Source organism: Alexandromys fortis, unplaced genomic scaffold (genome assembly GCF_014885135.2).
Source record: "Alexandromys fortis isolate MF-2015 unplaced genomic scaffold, M_Fortis_MF-2015_v1.1 scaffold_37, whole genome shotgun sequence".
NCBI classification, from domain to species: Eukaryota; Metazoa; Chordata; class Mammalia; order Rodentia; family Cricetidae; genus Alexandromys; species Alexandromys fortis.
Genome location: NW_026067914.1, coordinates 8,225,686 through 8,231,685, shown reverse-complemented (window position 1 = coordinate 8,231,685; position 6,000 = coordinate 8,225,686).

Below are 6,000 nucleotides of genomic sequence, written 5' to 3'. Positions count from 1 at the left end.
TCACAGGACATGAAGAAAGGGAGAATTAACTAACACACAAGCACGCACACACACACACACACACACACACACACACACACACACACACACACACACTTATGCGTTAGAGAGAATCCGGAATAAGAAAAAGAAATCCAAGGAAAAGACAATGTCTGAAAAGGGAGTGTGAAACTGTAGAATAATGCTGTATGTCGAGTATTAAGTAATTAACTATCACAATAATGTATTCAGGAAGGATTTCTCTGAAAAGTGTGCACTGAAAATGTTCTAACCTAGCCCACTGAGGGAACTTATCATGGGTGTACCCACAGTGCGGAAGGATGAGTTATTTCAATCCCAAATCTGTTGGGCACATGGACCCTGCATCAAAGAAACTGCTTTCTAGTTTCTGGTACCAGAGTATCGGTATATTAACTAACAGTCCATATTGATGGTGCCAACAACGAGACTACTCAAAGCTGTTAGCCATTTTCCTGAGAAATTCAAATGATAGCCGAGACTCGGGGGATAGATTAAACCCAGTGGTGTATGTCTATTTAAGGAGAAAGGAAAACTATTTCTTGGATCTATAAAGCTTGAGACTCTTAAATCAATAACTAACAATCTTCTAAACCCAGCCTGTATGTAAGCAATCAATCCCAAAACTCCTAAAAAGAAAAAAAAAAAAGTAAACTGGATGTGGCTTTGTGAAGAAAAATCACTCTAAACAATTCTAATCTCTCGAAATAGGCGCACAAATCCTATTTCTCATGACTGGAAATCAGTCATTCCATTTTTTTCCCCCTGTAAGGGTCAATTTAATGGGCAAAAAGATGATCTTTAGTCTAAATTCAGGGAATAATTAATGTAGAAGCTTGATTTCAATCACAGCACCCCACGGCCAAGATTCAACTACCCATTTGCCTCAAATCAGTAGTCAGCTAGATAGTAATTAGGCAGGTGCAGCTGCTTCCAACACCCTTTGCTAGGACCCAAGTTCTCCATTGCTCTGCACTCTACATTTTAGAGAACGGTATTTGCAGTAGTTAGCCTCTAAAGTCCTTTATTAATGAGCGAAAGAAAGTAAAAGTAATAACAGTTGTTATCAACAAACTGAGGCTTTAAAATAGAACGGAGTATCCATTTATAAGGTTTTCATTCATGTGACCAATAATGTATGAATAGTATGCTATAGAATTGAAATTCAGGTGTTCTAGACAATTTCAAGACATGGAAATCATCTGCATTTTGTTTAATGGTAGAACTTATTAAATGTACTCCATCAGGTCACAGATATATTTCATTCTTGAAGGAAATTATTTGATGAAAAGTTTTAAGAGTCAAAGAGATGAGTTTCAAAAGCTGAGTAACAGATGGTGAGAAAAAACTTGAGGCCTGTAAGTCTATCTGAGATGTTCCTGAATGTTCTCCTAAGACATTTTCAGAGAATAGCTATCTCCATAGTAAGAGTTCGTAACATAATAGGAAACACTCATCTCCTGGAGCAAATATGTTGTATTGATGTATTGATACCTTAGTCAAGTTTAATTATGTAACCTTCCATACATTTTTATTTGAAGTTATACACTCTATTATTTCTTTAAAAGTAATCTGTTATATAATGTTGCAATCTAAAATAAAATTCATCCCCAAATAGGAAAACTAAGATCGCCACTAGAAATTTAAACTTCTGTTTGTATAAAGTCATACCAAATTCTAAAAGCTGTCTTTGTCATGAGGAATATTTAAACAATGACAATTGGAAATCAAATCATTAAGAACCCATACACATACCAGACAATGTGAAGAATAAAATCATATAGCCCTGAGCAGATCCTTCGGGGCTAAGGATGTGGCTTGTTGCATCCATGTGCCGTGTGTACATTTTCAAAGTGGATATTCCATGTTAACTCAAGGGAAGCTCTCACTACTCTTGGAATCACGACATCTTTGTTTTCCAATCTCAATAATTACCAGAAAATATTTTGTGATTAAAATGTGTCTTCCTAAAACACATGTCTCCGAGGAAGAAAGTATTGCCTGTCCAAAGGATGTGAGTTTAGGGTCTTAGTGAATTTTTATCTTACTGTAAATGTAACTATCTACGAAGCTCATAAATTTAGCTAACATAGCTCAGAGTGAGGAACTGAGTTATTCTTATTATGTACCAAACAGCAGGTTCTAATATTACAAGGCTGACAGTTAAACTAAGCAATACAGAGAATGTACATGAGAAGCACACTGGGGTCTCTCCATAGTCAAATTCTGATCCTCTATACTTTCTTAAGTTTATGGATGGATCTGAATAAAAGGGGGCAGACTAGAAGAAAGAGGGAATCCAAGAAACCTGAGCCTACGCATGACGTCAGTACTGTGGATGGAATAAAGAGAGCAGGAATAAAAAATTTCCCAGACAACGCCTTGCACAGTGGAAAGACAATGGACTTAGTTACTCTGAAATGAACTTTTAGCTACATGATGAGACAAATTCCCATTTCTCTGGATGTTTTTTATGAACATGAAACAGTAGCTGTTAGTCACAGTCTAAGAAAGATACCTAGAATATAATTTATGGTACTTTTTTCATTTTATTCAAAGTAGAGAACTCTTCTGCTGGCCTATAGAAAAGATAAAAACAGTCACATCTAATTTATATCGTATCTCTACTGCCAGTGTGCCTCATTCCTTATGATGCTCTTCTTCTGCCATGAATGAAGAAAGAACATATGGTGCGGTTTGTTTTTCTGATAGTACCCTATGATTAGCAGTTGACTACTAAACACCTTTGAAATACTGTCTCCAACTCATCACCCAACCTGACCGTTAGGCTTAATCTACCTACGTTGTCATCAGTTCACTGTATTGCAAATCATTGTAAAAATATTCAGCTGCAAAAGAGAGAACTGTTCAACACAAAGGTAAATGACCTCTTTGGAAAACCAAGTGTTTAGGACAGGGAGTATCAGCACTGAGATCTGACCAACAAAGCAAACTCAGTGGGCAGCCCTTAGCAGCTGCCGTGTGTTTCTAGGAGTATAAACATGCCTAGCAATACTGTGATGCCTTTGTCCTTTAGCAAATCTTTAGTTTCAGACTTTTTGCCAGAAAAGGAAGAGAAAAACTATATTTTAATTCCCTATTACCTAATTTTAAACATATGCCTTGCAACTTAACCATGTTTATGGTAGATCCTATGATTAATGCTCTGCCTTGCTCCTATTAAGTTGTATCAGTATCACATGTAAAGGAAGTGGCATAATGGGTCATAATTCATCAAGAGAAAGAGGAGGAGAAAATGTCAAATAGCAGCAGCAAGGACGTGAGGGTCCCACTGCATGGAGCACAAGGAACTTGAGGAAATCCACTTTCAAAGTTATAATTTAATTTGAGTCACAGTCTAGTGACTCTAGCCAGAGGAAATTTATAAAACACGTTGTGGCAATAGTGAATACAAATTCAAAAGAACACTGGCTTCTGAAATTCCTACAAAGAGCTGTGAGTTGAGCCTTCAGGGAATTTCTATATTGAGGTCCCAGTTATGAAATCATGCCGTGTATCCACATAGCAAGGTAGACTCTCTCTTGTGGGACTGAGTTCAGGGAATAGATTGGTTTTATTTCCTGATGATGACTAACACTGCCTACTTTGTGCCTGGAACTTTCTAAGCCCTATCACAACCATGCAACCATACAGTAGCCCAATGAGACAGGTTTTATTACTATCTTAATTTCCCCACTATGGATGTAAAAGCACAGAACAGAACCCTGCAAAGCTAAAACTTAAGTCCAAGTAGTTCGTTTCTACAGCTAAATCCCAAGCTAATTCTTACTAACTTCTTTTTAAATGTGTGTGTGTGTGTGTGTGTGTGTGTGTGAATATATATGTGTGTGTATATATATATATATATATATATATATATGCAAACTTCACGGCTAACCAACAACATAATTTTCATGTTTGCTTTCAATTTAAAGAATGACACTTATTTTCTCCAGTTCATGTGTTGAAGAAAATCCTCACAAACATACCAACATCTGGTCTGCTTTCTCAAAATTCTCGGCAAGAAAGCCGTCTATGTCATTTTTTGTTAAGTCTACAAGAGCCAAGTGACTTGGGGTTTGGTGTTTTTGTTTGCTTGACTTTTTGCTTAAGATAGGATCTCACTATGTAGCCCAGCCTACTTTTGAACTTGCTATGTAGACGAGGCTAGTTATGAACTCATAGAAACCCATCTACTGTTGCCTCTCAAGCGCTAGGATTAAAAGCATGTATCATGGTACATGGCCACTAAATGGGCTTCATAAAGGGATAAGGACAGTTTTCACAAGGGTCAGGTTACGTAACTTTAAAGAAAGTATTTCTGGTGTTTCTGGGTCTCAATACCAAAAGTGATCATCTTTACATGGTAAGCTTACCATATACAAATTTAAATATTTTTCCTGTCTTCCAAAATCTGAAAGTAAAAAAAGATGAACTAATTGCTACACCTTTTAGGAGAGAAAAATATGAGTGCTACATCAACAACAGGAGCAATTATTCATTACTTGGTGTTGCTGAATCAATAATAGAAAATTGAATCAGGAAAAAAATATTCATCCATAATGAACAGATAGCATATAAAGAAAATATTTTATAATTCAAGAATACTTGTCATCCTCTGCAAGCACAAAAAAATAAGTTATTAAGAAATATTGGGTGGGTTATTTAGTTCAGTGATGAGGCACTTTCCTAGCATATTCAGGTCCCTCATCAAAATTCAGGGGAAAGTGGGGGAGGGAAAGGAGAAGGAGGGAGGGAGGGAGGGAGGGAGGGAGGGAGGGAGGGAGGGAGGGAGGGAGGGAAGAAAGGAAAATGAAGGAAGGAGATTGTTATGTTTTCGTAGTTTGCAAGCAAATTATGCTACGATAGTGTCCACATCTGGAGGGTGGGGGGAGGGGACTGATCTATCAAAGACAATGTAGGTCAGAACCACAGCACTATAAAATATTTTATCAACTATCGAAGATTCTCTTGCTTAAATGACAGCAGAAAGAAGCATACTATGCAGCATTTTTATTTCCCCAATTCAGAATGACCATCTCTAAAAGAACGCCCTGTAGCCAGTGTCTTTACCGTGGAAGTCATCCGCACGTGTACGTACGTGTCTGTGTTGGTGCAGAGAGTCTGGCCTGCATGGGAGTATTGGAATGGCAGTCCTTGACACTGTCTCATTAACCTTGCAGAGGGCTGTGCCACACCATGCTCAGATGGCCTGTTTGAAAGCGGCTGCTTGATGGTGTCGATGATGATAATGATGATGATGATGACAATGACCACTGATAGGTTAGTTGGGGACCTTCTGTCGTCCCCTAAATATGATTTCCTCCAGTTGGTCAATTATTTCTCTTGCTCTACTAAATGGTAAAGGGCAATTAATGTATAAACTAACGATTCTCACGCCTCATAAAATATTAGTGAAGCCAGTAAATATAATTTATAACTAAGGGTAGGGAAACTGTACTTACCAAAACAAAATGTGATTTAGAAAATGTTTTAAGGAGATTTATGATGTAATAAAAATTAAAATGTAAAATATAAATAAAAATTCCATTTCAACATCTCCTGTCTCCCTTATCCTTCATATGGTTTTGCCATAAATAGAATAATATTAGCATAAGTAGCTATCAAAACATGTTTTTATACTTGCATTTGGCAAGCTGCTGTGTGATCTCCAGTTTTGCTCTGTGTGTGTATGTGTGTGTGTGTGTGTGTGTGTGTGTGTGTGTGTGTGTGTGTGTGTGAACTTTGTTCTATTTGGAAGAGAATGAGTTCCGGGATTTTAATGTCCTGGATCTTAAATACTGTGAGCTATCTCAGCAGCATATGGAGGAGAAAGCTGTAAGAAACCCTTGGTACCTGTCTTGTTGCTTAGAACTTAAATTTAGGAAGGAGTCTTCCTGATACCAAAGATTAAAAGGAAAGAAAAAAGGATCTTCTGGTCAGTTTGCAATGTGTTCATCAATAAAAGTCCCGCTCCTGAAG